Below are 19,068 nucleotides of genomic sequence, written 5' to 3' on the forward strand. Positions count from 1 at the left end.
GTATTCCTCATAGTACATATAGATTCACATCATCCTTTAGTAGTTTGGATGCATCCATTTCCGTATCAAAGCTCATGATCTTAGCACACAAGGATTATGGTGATTATTGTTTTTTTTTTTTGCATCTAGTTTCCTAGTCTTTTGTTTTCCCGTGCCATTAGGCAAGTGCTCTCTGAGGATCTTAGGTTAGAGTCCATTGTGCTTCCCAGTACTCCCTGTGACTGTGACAAGAGTGTGCAGGGTGACAGAAAGGATAGCGGGGCAGGAGGCCAGAAGAGGCAGCTGAGGGCCACCATGTGGAGTTTAAGAACTTCTCAGCTATAGAGATGCTGTAGTGGTCTCTACTAGTCTTTGCTCTTCCCCTCCAACTCAGGAAGTGTTTTATGAATATTGCTGCAACAAATAAAAACTTTGCAGGTTGAAGGTAAATTGAAGAGTGTATCTAGGTAACACAGCCTGCATCTGTTCTTTTTCATTTTTTCCGATTGTAATGTTTTGTCTAAGCCTATGAAATGCTCTTAAAAATCTTTAGTGTTAGCTCCTGTTGAAACTTGATCCTGTTGTTAAATGTTTTATCTTCCATCATCTGGAGGTAGAGATTTTATTGGTGGAAGAGTCAATAGTTTGGAGCTGCAGTAACATTTCAGAAGTATGTGACATCACTCTGGTATCGGCTTTCTCCGAGGCTAGCAATCCTTACAGCTAAGTTGCTTTTTCTGTGGGTCAGGGTTGTGCAGTACTCATTGGGGAGCAGCTTCCAAGTAAAAAGGGTTGTACCTCACATCCCTATGGGGTTTTTGTTTGTGTGTCAAGCTTTTGGTAAAGAGTGAATTTCCCTGGAGACTGGTGAGTAATTCTTACACATTTTAACAACTGTTTATCTTTAGACATGAAGCATTTCCTCCTCCTTTGGAAAAACACCTTTTTTTTTCTTTTTATCCAGCATTCAGTATTCCACAACATATGCAAAGTAGCATACAACTTTTATAGCATTCAAGTTAAGATTTTAAATAGCAACCTAATTTTAGGTAGAGATTAAGTGTTTCCTGATTTATTTCTCACTATAACTGTGTATAATTTCCAAGGGCTTTATTCAAACGTGCTTGTCAACTAGATCACATGTTTTAAGAGATTGAATGTAGCAGGAATTTGAGCTATTTTAATTAGTTTGCAACACTGAATGGGAAGTACTTTCCAAATACACTTGTAAGTTACTTTATTTTATCATACAGCTCATATGGCAATGTTAAGATGACCGTGCTTCAAATGTTGTTTTGGGGGTTGTGTATGTGTTGTGAGGGTACCAAAAGGAAAAACAGATGCATTTCCAGTTAGTGTATGTATCTGTATGTATCATTGGCCAAGCTGCGTATTTGTTTCTATATGAATGTCATATATTGAGCTGCAAAATCTGTCAGCATAATAATTATTCAGGGGGAAAAAAAAAAACCCAAACCAACAACCCACAAAACTGTATGTGGTTGTATCTTAAGTTTTAAATAACTGATGTATGCTTTAGTTTCCACTTCATGGCAACTATTTTCTCATCACAGAAGAAATGTAAAATACATGCCTTGTTTTCTCCTCCCTAGCACTTAGAGGTCTAATTGTGAAATTGCTGCAATACTATGACATTCAGAAATCTTGGCAGATTTGAATTTTGAAAGGTTTTTTATTTTAATATGCTGATAATCTTCCATAGTATACCTAGCAAATGACAGCACACCTACCTACACAGAGGTATTTTGCAAGGGAAGCCCAGGGTTTTGCTGTGTCACTTTGGATTTGGTTTCTTTTGTTGTTTTCTTTAATGATTACAAGTATTGAAGGATGAATACATGCACAAATATCTTATTCATTTGTCTGAAGATTCTGGGGAATAGTGAAACTCATCCTGGTAAAAGTTAGGTACTTATTTCCAGCAGGAAATCAATTCCAGACTGAATGTAGATGATCTGAATCAGAGTTGTATATAGCTATGTGAATGTAATGTGTTAGCTTTCAGAAGCCTGTGCTTAGGATAATTTTGTTAATGTGTCAACTGGCAATTTTTATGATACAGTAGTGTGGTGATGTTATATTGTAGGTACAGAACTGATACCATATTTATGATTTATGTGATTTATGTGATCCTGGAATTTAGGATTGTGCATAAACTTCTAATTTGCTGCTTTTCCTTACCAAAAGAAAACATGCAGCTATACTTTTAAATTAATCACAATAACTTGCTTAAATCCTTTCCAGGAAAAAGAAGGGAGAGTGGAATGAGAGGCCTTTCTTAAATACATGTCTAAAGATACTTACTGGCTATATCACGTAGTTGTTAATCTGAAACTTTCTGGTTTTGTTGGCAAACTGAACACAGCCATAGTTATTTTGAGTTAGTGTGGCGATGGCTGGAATTTTCCAGTTGCTTTTTCTTACCTATAGGATTAAAAGTCTTGCTCATAAGTTTCCCATTCTCTTGCAGGATTAGGGGTTTTTTAAAGCAGAAAAGTATACAGTTTAAGTATAAGCAAGTGTGTGTGTGGGGTTTAAACCTTAAAGTATATATTGACTGAAATGTGTGGCTACCTAATACAAGCTAAAAGAGGAATATATTGACGTATTTAAAGATGTATGTCACCAAGCCAAGCGATTGAAAGAAGCTTTTGGCTTTGCTTCTAAACTAAGCCAGTTATATCAGTCTTCCTATATTAATGGGGGAGCAGGGAGGGGGGATAAATATGTTTCTTCTAGTATTGAAACTCCTATTTTATCTAAAGAATACGATCTCTAAAGGAACACAGACTGTGAACATTCAGCGTGATCTGTATTTTCCCTTATTTGGCTTTAGAAACAAATTTCCTTCATGAAAAGAGTGAAAGCTATCATTCTGCCAGAAATTTTCAAAATCTTAATGTGATGTTTATTTTGGGGAGTGGACAGAGGAAGGGTAAATTTCTGATTTCACTCAGCAGTGAAATAGATTAGAGCAGTGGTCACTGAACAAATTCTTTACCTCAAAATACCTTCTGCCTAATGAAGAAAAGTACAAACAACAGTCATGGGAAAGCAGTACCACTTGTTCACACTTGCTTTTGGTGAAGGTGATGAATTTATTGCATGGCCTTAACATTTTATTTGATTTGCCTCATGCATTGATCTGTTTTCATCTTCTAGAATGTTCTTTTGTTGAAAGTACTAAAAAGGCTTATTTTGTGAAGAACATGTTTGTTTCTGTAAAATGCATACTATGGGATCAAACTTTTAGCATTAAATCGTTTAAAACAGTTATGTAGCAATGCCAATCATTTTCAGGGTCAGAGTAAAAGAGAAAATCAGTTTTATCTGAAGTTGATCTACCAATACATATTTTGACTTGTGCATTTTCTACTCCTTTAAAATGCATAAAGTAGGTTGTTTTGATTTGGCTGTTTTTGCCTCAGTTATCACCAGGGAAAGGGCATGAAGTGGGAGGAGAGCATGGCAAGCTTTTTTGCTGACTTGTTGTTGGCAGAGCATTTTCAGACTCCCTGCCCGAGGCAGCCAGGGAACAGGAGCAAACTGAGTGTTCGTACACCCTGCAGTCAACTGACATCTGGAAATTTCTCAGCCCAAGGCAATAATACAGCCAAACTCCCTACATTCATACTCCATGGAAGAGTTATTCAAGTGGCATTTTGTTTTCCACAAGCAAGACTTATTTTGTGCCCATTTTTTTACATGGAATGAGAAATTGCTGGTCAATCGTCTCCCCGTCACCACCCCCAGCCTTCCACTTTGAAAATTCCGTACCCTTGCTTTATGAGACTCGACTAGGATAGAAGGTGAATTAATATTCACAAATAGCTTCAAAGGCTGTCTTCAAATGACTTTTTTATTGTAATGTCCACCATTAATAAGTAACATCATTGTAGTTACAGCTCTAGACAGTAGCCTGTTTTAGAGATGTCGCTTCTATGTTGATCAGAACAGTTGTACACAATAGAAAGCTGATAAGGAGTTAGTGCTGATCTGTGATACCTGCTCTGTGATCTAAGCTGTGCCTGAATCTTTAGTGGACACCAGGAATCTGGTTTTAAAGCAAACAAATAAGTGAACAGTGTTCTTTTCTGCCAGGACGACCCAGAGGTCTTTTTAATGCAACATCTACAATGTTTGGGGTGTGTCTTTTTTATAACAAAGTTAAAGTATTGTGCTACTATAAACCTGCTGGCCATAAATATATTTCAACACCCCCCCACCCCCCCACTTCCTCACTAGGAGAGGGGGTACACCCATATAGAGGCTGGGTACCCATAAATAATATCAGGGAACAGTGGATGCCAGAAGAAAACTATTCTGAATTTAGTGTCAGAAAGTACATAACATGTGAAACTGTATTGAGTAGCTGGAGATCTGTAAAGAATTTGCATGGTATAGTTACTTTATATATCTGGAATTTCTCTAAAATTGCTGATTTGGGAAATACTCTATAAGGTGAGAGGTACTGTAAAAGCAACTTTTTTAAAAAATTCTCTGTTTTACAGTCTTGAAATGCAGCCTGAAATCTGCTTTTCTGATAGAATGTGTAATCCAGAAAGAAAAAAAAAATGAGGGATGGAGTTTTCACTTCTGCATTTTGTATGAAAATTCACTGCCTTACAAATCTCTTCCTTATGTTCATGTATTCTAGTGGTAAAAGGAGAAATGAGTAATACTTCATATGGTAAACTGCAGTTAATTTATCATCTTGGATGTGATTTTACTAGTCCTTTAAAATACTTTCTAAAGCCAGATTCAATGTAAGTTCCCAAAGAAGTTGATAGGAGATGGTGTTCCCACCCAATACAGAGGGTGGTATTGGGTTTTCTTTGTTATTTAAAAATTCCATTGAAATTACTTTGCTGTCAATGTAATGCCTGCCACAGAAGTTTCCCTTTGTCCCTGACCTCTTCCTCTGTCACAAATCAGACAGACTAGTTGGTCATTTTTGCATAAGATGTTTCTTTGTGAAATTAGTCTTCACCAGGATAGTTTTTCATTAACATATAGTTACACTCTTACAAATGTCTGGTACAGATGAACTGCTCTGACATTAAAAACATCACTTTTGCCAACTTGAGGCTGAGGATGTAGTTAAACCAATGCGATAGTCACCTGTTGTCAGAAAGGCCATTTCCATCTCCCCTTGCCGCACTCTGTGCTGTGAGCCTGCAGAAGGGTTAATGCCATGAAAAACAACTCATTTTCAGTTGTGTGAACTGGAGCACTGTGTGACTGCTTGAGCACTGGTGCCAGCACAAGAGCAAAGGGTGGGCTGGGCTTGTCATTCTAGAACAGCTAGCTATTTTCTCCAAGCAGTTGTAAGAGTGTAGTCTCAAGATCTGGCTTTAAGCAGAAGATGTGGGCCTGCACACAGATGACAGCTGTTTGGTTGTTCTGGTGAACCAGGCATATGCAATTCCAATGCAACAGCCGTGTATATACCTGCCTCACTGTGGCATTGAAGCTGAAGCCTGTGCTGCTTCTGTCCCAGTTGCGGGTTGTGGGCTGCATTCTGTATGCAACAGCAAAATACTTAAGTGTTACAGCTGCCCTTGTGTTACATTAATTTTCAGTGGTCCGTGGCAGGGGGGCGTGTATGTGTGCTTCACATCAGAAAATTCTAGCTTCTGGAATTAAAACTAAAGAAGTCATCAACAATGCTGTTAGCATTTTATTGCTCAGTATGTGAGAGAGCAGCCTACCAGAGTTGGCTCTCTACAGCTTGTGTGTAGACTTTGACTGGCATGCTGCAATCCCAGCAGCTTGGAGTCTCACAACTTGAAAAAAGCACCTGTGAAAGAAACCAGCTCCCAGCTTCTGTCTTTCACAGAAGTATGAATTTAATGCAAGAAAATGCTGGCAAGGTCATCAGAGGCATCTTGTCTGTTCAAGAGGAGGTATTGTCCTGCAGCTTTTTCTACTGCTGCAGTTAACCTATGATTTTAATTGGAAGAGGCAATCTGGTGTGCCATTTTTTGATGGGATCTGTGTTGCTGGGTCAGCAGTAGTTTTTAATAGAAATTGAATGTTCTTTCAGTTGTATTGTGGGATAAGGATACAGTTGTGAGTGTCAGGATGTAAAACTAAAAAACTGAATTATAATATGTTTTTGCTGTGCATATTTCCTGCAAAGCTATCAAATCTGCTAACAGTTGTTTTTGTAAATAACCTGTAGTTGTTCCTTTGCATTTATGAAAGAATTGGATAACACAGAACAATCTGTCTAGGTGTTGAAACCAAAGATGTGAAAGTACAAGGGGACGCAGCCAAGAAATACTTTTGTCAAATGGAAATTTCCAAACTTCTAGAGCCAATGGCTTAATTATATGAGACCAAGAGACATCAAAGTGATTGACATATTGTCAAAGAAGAGGGCATATAAGCACTGGGTGGTAGATATAAACTCGACCAGATGGGGTGCTAAAATTTCACCTGGTAAATTGAATAATTATATAGCCTACTACCTAAATGACTTTGTTCTCATGGTACTTACTTGGGCAGTTCACCTTTTAAAATACCTGACTGTATGTATTAAAACACATTCTAAAAAGTAAATCTTATTTTCAGTGTAGTGAGGCCATATCCTAAAAGAAAATACCTTAAACTGTGTGTTTACGCCTCCAGAAAGAATTTTTTTTCTTCGTTTAAAAAGGCCAAATTGGTTTAATCTACAGAGAAAGTATATTGTAGTCACTCTTCATCTTTTCCACTTCCTTACCTAATAATGAGTAAATGATGCCAATGTTACCATAAATCGTTCCTACTACTTCAGTAGTCTGCCTAAATTCTGATGTTCAATTATTCTATAAGAAGCTTGACATTGAGATGGGAATAAGTAGCTAAAACACTACATAAAGGGAATAGTACTTAATTTTGTGTCCAGGTTGACTTGGTTTTGTTGCTATTTGTAGGTAGATGAGTTCTAAAATCAATGGATTTTATCATAATAATTGTTAGTGTGAATAATCTTTTTTATGGAAGTATCTTTTTAATGCCTCCGTGAAAAAGATTATGGAAGCAATCTTTTTTATTGCTTGTTCTTTCTTAGTGATCTTTTTCTAACTAAGTTCACATTTTTGACATCATTTTGGGGAAGATGTTTAAATTGTGTAAAAGATCCAACACACCTAGGAATCTTAAGTATCAGATGACAATATCTGATAACACTAGCGTGCTACAACTTTTTCTGTGTACATTCTGAACAAACATAAAGATATTTGAGTATCTGGAGCTCCTGCCAGTTGTGATGACGCATATAAGAAGAGATCAAGAGAAAGCAAACCAAAATTCTATTTGAAAGAGGGTTCATTTTCTTTTGCTTTTTTTTATATGAATCTGACTAATCACCTGTTACATAACCTTGGACATTTCCCTTTACATTACTGCCTCCAAATGCCCCACTCCTCCATTTTGTGCCTGGTGGCAGAGGAAGGGCTCCAGTTCCCAGCTGTAGTTTGGCTCTACCTGTTTCCATGGCATATTTCTTAGCCCTTTTCTTGTTGCATAAAACTGGGGGCTTCCATTGCGTTTTGATCGTATGCATCAAAGCAAGGAGTGAATGCTGTAGATTAATAGCATTAGGCAGCATGGAAAATAGGTTCAACGTTAAGGGGTGGGTTTGCTGTTTGCTGACAGATATTCTTAGCACCAACAATTAGGCACAGACAATCGGAGTTAAACTCACGATAGCAGCATAAGAGCCATCACCGTAGATCAGACAGTGGGTCCATCTGGCCTGGCATTCTCTCCCTGATAAAGTCTGGTGCCCATGCTTAAGATAAAGGTGTAAGAGGAATTAACACCACATCTCAGTGTGATACTCTTTGGTATTTTTCGTGGATAATATTATAGTGGTGGTTTTTTTTCTGGAAAGCATTTGCTGAAGTGTCGAGGCCTGCCTAATTTTTAGAAATACTTGGAGCTAATGAGGAATAGTAGGGAATTATGAATTTAAAACCAGAGAAAAGAGAGAAAATGCAGGTAAATCATTACTCTTTGCAGGTAAATCATTTTTCAAGGTTTCCCACAAACCTGACTGGTGTCCACACTGCTGGATTAAAATACATTATACCTCCAACAGGATCTTTATTCTGAAATATGAAGAAATGAACGTGAAGTGCAAACATGAACATTAGTGTGGATGTTTCAAGAAAACTGTTTAGGGTTTGTTTGTTTTTTTTTTTAAAGGATGTGAGTATGCAGAGAAAATCCTGAGATAATTTCTGATCTACTTGTGATTTCAAACAAATCTCGCACCAATTTTATTTGTTACTGATGTTTCAGGCCTTGCAGACTTCTAAACCAACTTGCTGCTAGTCTTCTAAAGCAACAGTATTAATATTTTTCTGAAATGATCGGTTCCTGAAGATGAATCCAAATGGACTGAAATAAGTAAGAGCTGAGCAAGGCTGAGCTGTGCCCTCGGACCTTGGAGATGACAGCTGACGCATTCAGTGTTCCAGTTCAGTGCCACACTTTATACCATGTGTGTCTCTGTACTTGACCTTTACATCATAAGCAATGAATATTTTTAATAGACTTTGTACTCTTTTGTCTGAGATGAATGCAGGCCACACATGATGTAAGCTTCAATTAATTATCCTCTGGGGTCTGGTGCACATATTTGCATATGCTCTGTCAGTGGACCACCAAGATTATTCAATTAAATCCTTACAGTGGCTTTAAGAAGGCCAGTGATTAAAGCATTAATGATGAGTGTTCATATATTTATTATATGTATAGAATTCTTTTTATAAATTTCAGCATCTATCCTTATTTCTTGCAAAATAGGACCGGTTGTGAGGGAAAGCCTGAGATACAGGATATGTCTGAATGGGTTCCACAATTAGAACTGATACACAAGTGGATGCACTGACATTTCAGCTGCTTTCTTCTATCAAATTGTTAAAAGAACTATTTCTAAGCATTTCCCAGATGGTTCTGTATTTACTTTGCAGAAGCTTGGCCCAGACCATTTTTCGCTCTCAGCAGACTGAGGAAGTGTCTAGTTATGACCTAGTATATTCTGATATAAGTGCTTGATAAACATGGCTTTCTTTTAAACTTTCTTTTAGAAGTTCTACTGGGTTATTAATAGAAGTGTGTTGTTGCTTAATAAAAATCACTGTTTACTAGAGATGTGATTGTGGAAGTATGCCAACTTCTAAGGCATTGGGAAAGTGATTAAGAAATCATGGAAGTCATATAACTGGCTGAAGACAGCAGTATAGTTTTACACTTTCTGTGTAACTTTGGTGAAGATAAAAAAGGTATTTGCTTCATAGCTAATATTGTGATTCACGTAATCTTAAAAAAAAACAAACAAAAAAATCACACACCCCCAAAAAAAACCCAAACCAGAGTAATCATAAATAATGGCAAATGTGATAAGGGAAAGATATCCCTAGAAGTCTGGCCAAAGGTAAAAAACCTTTAAGAGAAACAAGATATTTAACTAATTCTGTTAATGTATGTCATGTTTTGATCCTGATGTGCTTAGCTAGATTTGCAAAGCAAGAGTGTGATTTCACCAAACATCACTTGAAAGTCTGCTGTTGAATTTGAGTGTGTTTTTTTTAACTTGAGGATTTACTGAAATTAATTTTTTTATATTTTTGTATATATTACATATTGCATCTGTAATTCAATAATATTAATCAGCTTTACAGTTCTACATCAGGAGTTTAGTTGAACAATTTACTTGTGCTGTAACTTCTGTAATTATTCTTGAAAGACTGTCACTCTCTAAATAGTTTGAGACTAAACTAAACAACATTGAGTTAAATGATAAGAAAAAAAATACTAGGCAAGTCATATACTTTAACAAACCAGCAAGCAGTCTTGAGTGAAGTTAATTGAGAGCCGAGATCTAAGGAGACCAGCAATGGACACAAAGTGGAATGTGAGTTTTGAGAGAATGAGAATCCATAAAATTTGGGTTATTTCAGTAATAAGTAATTGTATGCCATTACGGAAGAGTGGAAAGTAGGAAGAGAAAGAAGGTGTAACAGTGAAACATTGAAATTGTTGCATGAAAAGAGTGGAAAGTTAGGGAGGCAACTACATGCATGGTTAATCATTTCATGGTCCTCTGGTTTGTTAACTGGGGGGGACAGAGAGAGGCAGAGACAAGGCTTTTAAGTGCTAAATATTGAAAATGGGAGAGTTGTGCAGTAGGTGATGAACATATACTCATAGTGTGCTCTTTTGTGTGCACAGAAAGCAAAAAAAATGAACCAAACAAAAAATGGAAACAACACCCAAACCCCACACAATATGGTTAAAACGGGGATGAAAAGAAATTTGATCCATGATGTATGTGGGGCAAAACGGATCATTAGTGAGAGAACTATTAATAGGACACAACTACAGCAACTTACTAAACACATAGATTTTGTGAAGGGGAATTGCTCATTGTTCTGAAATACTTGTTCTGTATCAGAGAATGCTCTAAACTGGTCGAAAAAATGAGGTTAAGTGCTTGTAGGATCTGTTGTTCTTACTAACAAATGCACAACTGTTTCCAAATGAAATCCAAAGTCCTCTGATTACCAAATCCATTGAGATCCCTTTTGAACTGAAAGTGGAGAAGTGGTGGGACTGAGTGACAGGGCAGTCAGGGTTGTCAGCGCTTGAGAGGTTCAGAGAAGCAACAGTGATGCAGGCTCTTCAAGACGAATGAAAATTAAGACATTGCAGCACAGCTTTGACTTTTTTTCAGGGTATGCCAAGTGGAGACATCTTGAGCTTTTGAAACCACATGAGCTTGCAGAGTCAGACTTCAGTTGGGAATAGTTTTGACAGCAAGATTGGGGGTTTTTTGCATAACCCATATATTAATGTATTTTAAAGTATGCATACACATATGTAGGTGTGTGCTTGATTTGTATTCACTTTTCTTATTATCAGTAGCAGTTCTTTTTCAAAATGTAATTATTGAAAAACAAAAACTAGTAAAAGGAACTGTTACTAGAGTAGGCTTCTCTTGCAAAATGTGTCTAGATTTCATGGTGAAATTGAAGCGTGAGATAAAATTGCATTTGAGTTTGTACTTCTGTTCGTAACACTTGCTCGAGTGCATCTCACACTTCTAACACTGCAATAAATCATGAAGGACAAGGCTTGCAGAACTGAGCTTAGCGATATGTGTTGGAGACAGTGTCCTGTATAGTGAGCTTTGGTATGCAGCTGTTAAAGCTTTTGCTAGAAGTTTTTACTGAGATTGATTCTTAGAGTTGTGGAAGGTGACTAAGACAACTGAATTCTCTGTAATGTACTTGGTGTGATTAATTGCTCCAGGTAGTGTGTTACAGTCATGATCATGCAGTTAGACAGCCTAAGTGCAGTTGTCCCTTGTAAATTCAAGTCAGGTTTGTTTCAGGTTCTTAAAACCTTTAACATCATATGTGTAAGAAAATACCAATTAATGGTTCCTAATTAACTCATCTTAATGAAATATAGTTAGTTATTAGTCCGCTAATTTGTTTAGCTTCAGCAGCAAAGACAGCTTGTTCTTCGTATCAGAACAGCTGTTGACTGTGGCTTTTTGTTGCCCTCTCTGCAAGTTAGTTTTTACTTCTTCCATTCTCTCTGCCCCTTTTGGAGAGGCTGCAGCCTCCCTCCTGCATTGGGGAAGTGAGCTTTGGGCAGCATTAGGTGATCAGACATCTGCCATTGGTCTTCAAGAGGAAGAGGCAGTAGCAGCCAGGCTGGAGCATCCAGTGCTGGTTCTGGTCCACAAGCCACCTGCTGAACCATGCTACTCCAAATATCATTTTTCTTTAGGAAACAGGTTGTGGGTTTTCACTGCAGAATTTTTATGTTACTCTAGTTCAGGGGTCCTCAAACTACGGCCCGCGGGCTGGATACGGCCCCCCAGGGTCCTTAATCCGGCCACCGGTATTTACAGACACACATACACACCCCCGCCCCCCGCCGGGGGTTGGGGGGGGAAAGCAAGCAGCCGCAGATGACTGCCTGCCACTGCATCCGCGCGCCGGCCCCCTGGTTAAAAAGTTTGAGGACCCCTGCTCTAGTTCTTGGAAACTTTCCACATAGTTATCCATTAAGGGATGCTTTGATTTCAACTGTCAAATCTGAGGCTTACAGATAGTTCTGCCTACTAACACCCACCTCACTATTTTCTCAAACTTATCTCAAACAGCAGTATTAGTAATTTTTACTACTGTAGACTTACAGAATTGAAAATTTTCTTCATCTGCAGTGCTGCTATGAAGATACTGTTAGGTACTGTGCCCAGGGGTTAAAATGTGTGTAGTGAATTATTACATAAATTGATGACGCATGGCAAGTACATCTCACAAATTGCCACACTTCTGTTTAAAGATATGTGGCTTCTGTGGCCTTTACCAAGTCTCAGTATCTTACAGATTCCCAAATATGTTACCTACAGGACACCCTCCCACAAAGTTTTGGCAAAATTTAAAACAATAAAACTTTCTTCTTCTGAAAATACAGTGCTTGATTAGAAAGGACAGTTACTTACTAAAAGCTTCTCTATCTGTAATACAGTATACGCTATTTTAGAAGGTATTTCATCCTAGCATTTTGAAACATTTTTATTTACTATTTGCATTTAATTACATAAACCTACAGTTTTACATTGGAAGTATGTCATAGCATGTTAATCGTATCTGCCTAAGTGAGAAAAGGCTTTGGTTTTACATAAATATTTTCATTGGAATAAAAGTCTGATTTTTAGAATGGTCCTATTGACAGAAAGGTTTACAATTTCAGGGCAGTAGTGCTTAATTTTTTGGAAAATCTCAATAATAAATGAAAAGCTGGATTACAGTCAGTTGTATAGAAATGTTCAGGTGCTTTTTCATTACAGCAGCAGCAAGGATAGCAAAACTTGTATAACTAACTAAGAAAGGCCTAAAAGGATAGCCTACGGAATTGACTCATTGCCTGAACAAAACAAATTCATAGGAGACCAAAAAATGGTGACAGCAGCAGCTATAGTTTAGGTGTTGCAATATCTGCCAGGAATATTAGTAGACTTTTGTATGCACCTTGCCAAGCATGTGCACACACAAAGGATTCAACACTTTGCTCTTAGCAGCATATGTGATGTTACACAGGTCTGTCAGCACTTCGCTTTGAAACTTGCTGTCTCTTTACACCCTCTTTCGTTTGGACTCCATGATGTTTAGTTACAGTGCTCATATGTTTTCCAGTGGAGCCATGCAGCCTGGTTTTCCAAGTTGTTTAAAAAGCTTAATTGAAAAAGACTCGTAATTCTAGGGTATGATAGCACTGACAAAAAAGTGCTTGCATCTGCTATTTACTGTACAATGTGGCATTACAGATTTAGTAAAATAGAAGTGTTGGTGTAGCCACAGACCACATCCTTGCTAACAGTTGTGTAGGGACTACATTTACTTAGATTTTTTCCAAATTCAAACAACTTTTTGTTAGATAACTATAAGTTACTGCATTTATTTCAGTTAGAAAGGAGACATTGGTACACTGGAAAGCAAGCACACAAGGTAAAATTTGGATGTGGGATTTTGGATGTGGGATTTTTTGTTTGGTTGGGGGCCGGGGGGGTGTTCGGTTTGGTTTTGGTTTTTTATTATTTCTTCCCACCCCAGTTCAGGAATTAAGTGCTTCACAGAAGCAGAATAAAGCTGGCCTAGACGTTTGTCTTGAGTTGAACTTTACCTTTAAATGCAAACATTTAGCGTTAATGTAGAGAGGATGACTTTATTACTCTGGTAATTTTGGTTGCCTTACTTAATATGTAATCTTTTAAATTATTTTCTCATGAAGCAGGTCTGAAAAATGCATAAACCAGCTTCTCTAAGAAATATCTCTATGTACTTAAGTGTATTTGTGATATATAGGGATTACGTTTGCATAGTAGAGATTAGATTGTCAGATTATGAAATTTAGACAATAAATGTTAGGAGGCAGATAATTGGTGTAGCATTCTTCTGAAATGTGTTCTTCAGTTTTCTCTTGTCAAAAGGAACATTCTTTCTAAAGTAAAGATATGGAGGCCTGTTGAAAGTTGTGTCCTGGCTTTTGTTTGTATTCTTTCACTGAAGTAGAACTCAGCCTTTGCTTTGATGGTCACGTTGAGAATGAGCAAATGAGAAGACCTTAGCATTTAGGAACACATAAAAAAAATCTACAAAGAAAGGGCATGGGAGAAGCTTTGAAGTGGCATCTAGTTTTAATTTTAGTGGGAGAAAACCAGATGTGTCTTGGGGAGTTCTGGCCATTCTCCCAATGGGGAGTTCATTTTTTTTATTTTAGGAGGACAGGGAACTCAACCAAATCATACAATGGAGAGACCTCAAACCAACTGCCCCACCCAAGGACTTTGATCTTTCTTGCCACTGCTGAGTGAACTGCTCTGTTCCAGTGGAAAGATAGTCTAACCCTTCATTTTTAATTGTGTGCAGCTTTCTGTATCTGTACAACTGGATTACAGATATTTATTTTTTTCTTGTCCCCCTATCCAGCTGCTGTTATCTGAGTTTATTCCCTATCCAAAAAATCCTGGTACTGTTAAAGGTGATAGCAATTTCAGAATGGTAAAACTGGACAGAATGTTGAATTTGCTGATTTTGTGGTGTTGTGTGTTAGAATAAAATAATTGGTACCAGGTGGTTTTGGCTCAGCAGTCCTGTAAAACACAAGGTAGAATGAAAACAACCAACCAACCCTGCTTGTGTAGGACTTCCATTGGCAAGTCTGCTCCTGGAATTATGCATTCTATTGCTACTTATAAATAGAATAATATATTTGAATGATGCATTTGAAGTCTTTATATTTTTATGGTTTTTTAATAGTGCTTGGATCACTTTTGACCATCAAAAAGATTGCTGTTGACTGTACATTTAGTGAGTAGCCTAAAACTACACAACAAGGTTTTTTGAATGTGTCTAGAAATTAGTAAAATAATCCTGTCTTCTAAAGAGATTAAGGGTCTCAAGGGATGGAAGGGAGAGAGTAGATAAGAAGACAAATAACATGAGTCAAATTCAAGGTTGCTGTCGGCTTCTAACCTGAACAAGATAAATCCTTTTGCTCTGAGGGCTTGTCCATGTGCCAGAGCTAAGCTACCAGCTAATTGATGCCAAAACTTGCAGTGTTCAGAGGAAAGGACTGGGAAGGAGAAGTTCAAAAATTCTGGAGAAAAGAGGTCAAGTTGGTGCTGCTAAGCTGGTATCAGTTGTTTTGCCCTGAGATAACTAAAAAAGGAACTTGTCCCTGTGTGAGCTATTTTGGTGTGGTTAGTATTTTGTGTTGTAGGGGGTTTTATTTATTGTTTGTCTGGTTTTTATCTTTTTATAGCAGGTCACTATGTCCCAGGTCACTAATGGAATCAAAATCCGAATATTGATACATGGAAGAACTATGCTATATTTTGCATTGAAATACTTATCTGTCATATCATCTTAGTCAGTTGTATCGATTTCTGGAGCCCAACACATCCCAGCAGCAAATATTAATGAGGAATAGTTTCTGCCACATACTGAGGCTGGAGAGTATGCTCATGAATACTAACAAAATACGCAAATTTTTTCCATCTCTGGCTGTGGTGTTTAGCATGCCATTAATACAACCTAACCATGGATGCTAAAATAGTGAGTCGGTTCTATCCTTCAGTATAGATGCAACAGTGTGTGTGTGTGTATAGTTACCCTGTGTTCTCAAAATGTGTCGATATAAAAAAAAATGATTGGAGAGAGAAGGAAGAGATGTGTTGTTTCCATGTACCTCTTGGAGACTATATCTCTGCATAAGCAAAAAAAAATAACACACTGGCTTCTAGCTGCCTGTGTCAAAGTGAATCACTCTTTACCACATAATAAGAGTACAGACACATAAATATGCAGAGTTGAAGCTCTGAATTACACACTGGGGTTTGTATAAAATTGAAGTTAGAGCTCTCAGTAAAAAAAACAAATAAACCCAAAACAAAACAAAAAACCCACCAACTTTTCCCCCTGAGATTTATTGATGAGGTATGTATTATTATAGTGTAATAAATGAAATAGTAAGCGTGTGCGTGGACCCAGAAATTCATGGGTAACTGAATAACTGTCTGAATCAGATGTTGAAGATTGTGAATACCAAATTGTAGTTTTGTTCTAATGAAACTTTCTGTAGTCTGCAGATCAAGTTTAAAACAAATGCCTTAACCTACTGTTTATGTGGGAGGGTTATGACAATGATTACCAAGCTCTTGTACACCTTATGCAACTATTTTGAAGAGTCATGTCAAAATATCAGCTAAATCAATGCCAAAAATGCGGTAATTCAGATAAATAATAAAAATCTTTTCAAGTTGATGTATTAAATATCTACTAATTCAGTTAGACATATTTACAGTCATTGTACTACTTAGTTGTACAAGCTGAATTTGCAGTGTTCGTTCACAAGATTTCGCTTGTGTCTAAGCTGAAAGGAAGAAAATATGGTTCTTCTTTTGCCTCGCCTTATTAGAAGAAAGTGACTATAAAGGTCTCTCAAATACTAGAAAGTACTGTGTATCCCACAGGAGAGTGTTTCATGTCTAAGATATTTTTTTGCCTTCTTTATGTGATGTCAGCTATACCTCTGTACTTTTTGACATCAGTGTGAGTGGTGAAGAAAACTTTTTATGTTATCCAAAACCATTTTGATATTTTTGCAATACTGACTTGATATATGACTCCAACCTGAAAGAAAATATTCTTTAACAGGTTTGTGCCAGTGCTTTCTCTCTTCTCTTCTTTTCCTTCCCTTCCTGCTTTCCCTGCTGGTTTTGTATGAACCTCACCTTTCCAGTCTTTGAGTGTAGCCGCTTCCAGTGTCAGTGTGAGAGCCAGCTGCACTCCTACAAAACGGGATGTCTCCACTGTAGTGGTCCTGGGTATTGACGGTCCTTGAGCAGAAGTAGTGATCCACTTATTTCTACAGTTCTAGGTGTCAGCTGACAACTAGCTGACAAGGTTTAATGTGAACAAGATGGCAACATCTTGGCAAAGCCAGCTCATCTCCATTTTTTTTTTTTTTTTCAGTTTGGTGTTACGAGTTTCTGAAATGTAAAAGGGGGAGAAAAAGAAAGATTTTGGAATTGAAGAAAAAGAACAATCACAAAAAAATCCTGGATGCTTCCTCAGGAATGTTTTGAATTTTAATTCTCTTCAACCTGGGCCATTTTCACTTGAAAAATGTGTTAGGGCCATGGCAGTTAGGAGTGGCACAGAGGTACTCAGGTCCTCTCTTTTCTGTCCCCTCATTGTAATAGCTGCATTTCTGCAGTAGAAGCTTCTTTAGAAGCTAAACTTAGAATTCTGTTGAATTTAGTGTGAAGAATAAAGAACCAGCATTCACTAGCTCATTAGTTAAACCCATAAGGCACCTATCCATTTAGGTATTACTAGTTTTTAAAATCCCAGTAAAGAAAGTGCAAAGAATTGGGCTGTCTTTCTAATCTTGCACTTGAGATTTATGCAGATTTATCCAACTATCCATTGACCATTAAAGTAGTGTGAATATTTTATTAGGCTTTCGTTTGGAGGTAATTAAATAGTAATGCTTCATAATAGCAAAATGTTATGATCTAAGGGAATTTTTTAACAACATGGGGAATGTTTAGTCTTGTTAAGTCTAGGTTGTTTTAAGAATCAGGAAGGGTAGAGAGTGTAACATTTGTTTTGAAAGATAGTTTTGAATGCTAAGATGATTAAATGAATAGGCAATAAGAGAAGTAGGTGCTAAGGATGAAGTGCCATCCTAAGCTTTTGTTTTTCTGCTGTCCTGCAACTAATACACTTTTTTGTCCCAGGTTTGTTCTCTGTCTAAGAATATTTTTCAGGGCTGAAGCTGTGAAAAGAAAGGGAGAGTATTCTGTAAGATACCTTACATGAAAAAGAAAAAGGTTATCATCACATATTCTTCGCAAAAGTAAATACTATCAAATGGAACTACCATCTTTGTGATCTACAGTGTGAATTTCAGATACTGGGGGGTTTGCATTATATATATTTTTTTTTATTTATAAATATTATTTAAAGTGTGAAATACAGAAGAGATGAGGTTTTTTTGAAGCATGTGGCTTCTATCCAAATAATGCATCTATGTTATATACTTACTGCCTGTTCTTAATCTGATGCCAGCTCGTATGCTTTTTATTCACTGAATCAGGTTTAAATCTCATCAGTGCACCTTTCCTGCTCTTTCCTACATTTTGGAGCTAGAGACTTCAGAGCAGGTTATTGCAGTTCAGCCACCCTTGCCTCTCCTAGGTGCACGGTCTTGCTGCTGTGCCAGCTGGCGGCTCCGAGCTCTCAGGTGTGCTGGTGGCATAACTGGGGCTGGAGCCCTGCTGCTTGCATGGAGGCTGGGCGTGGAAAAGCCCTGGTCTGCAGCAGGCACAAGTTAGAACTGTCAGCTGTTCGACGTACCTGGTAGGCAGTGAAGGATATTCCTCCCTTTCTCTTCCTTCCCCTCTAAGGGCTGGAGGGCACAAGTCAAAACATTTCCTTCTTGAGTGGTAGCAGCTAATAGTTGTTGGGTTTTGGCAATTTCTTCCAAATTGTGGGAGCTGCTGTGATCTAGCAACACCTGCCGTTCAGGGGAATGAGATACGGCAAAGTGAACATTTTGTGCTGCTGATGGTGAAGCCCTCAGCCACAGGCCACCTGCCACTTGAAGGTACTCCCAAGATTGCTGCAGGGCAGTAGCACTCCGAATTAAAAAGTCACCAGGAAAAGTAGAACTCTGAGTGCAGTCACTCTTGTACCAATCACTGAGTATTTATTTGTATTACTGAAAAATTTTAAACTGGGAACTTCATGTTCTAAGCTGGAAGACAATCGTTTTTGTGATAGTGATATTTGATCCCTACAGAGCAGTTGTTTGTCTTATGTTTAACCTGTCCCTGTCTATCTGAAGTCCTGTGTATGTATATATAAAGACTTAGCTGAAGTGAATTATCAGTGATCATATATGATCTAGTAGTACTCTTACAGCTCTAGTTTTTAAATTCAAAACCATTAGCAACCCAGTGCCAATGTTTCCTATCTCTTTCCAGGC

General features: G+C 37.7%; 1 protein-coding gene across 22 annotated transcripts in view; it reads left to right on the plus strand.

Moving 5' to 3' along the window:
* Window positions 1-19,068, plus strand: part of PLEKHA5 (pleckstrin homology domain containing A5) — a 168,726-nt gene that overhangs the window by 77,578 nt on the left and 72,080 nt on the right. The gene's annotated exons all lie outside the window — the stretch shown is intronic.

The sequence above is a fragment of the Falco peregrinus genome, chromosome 6 (assembly GCF_023634155.1).
Source record: "Falco peregrinus isolate bFalPer1 chromosome 6, bFalPer1.pri, whole genome shotgun sequence".
Classification (NCBI taxonomy): Eukaryota; Metazoa; Chordata; class Aves; order Falconiformes; family Falconidae; genus Falco; species Falco peregrinus.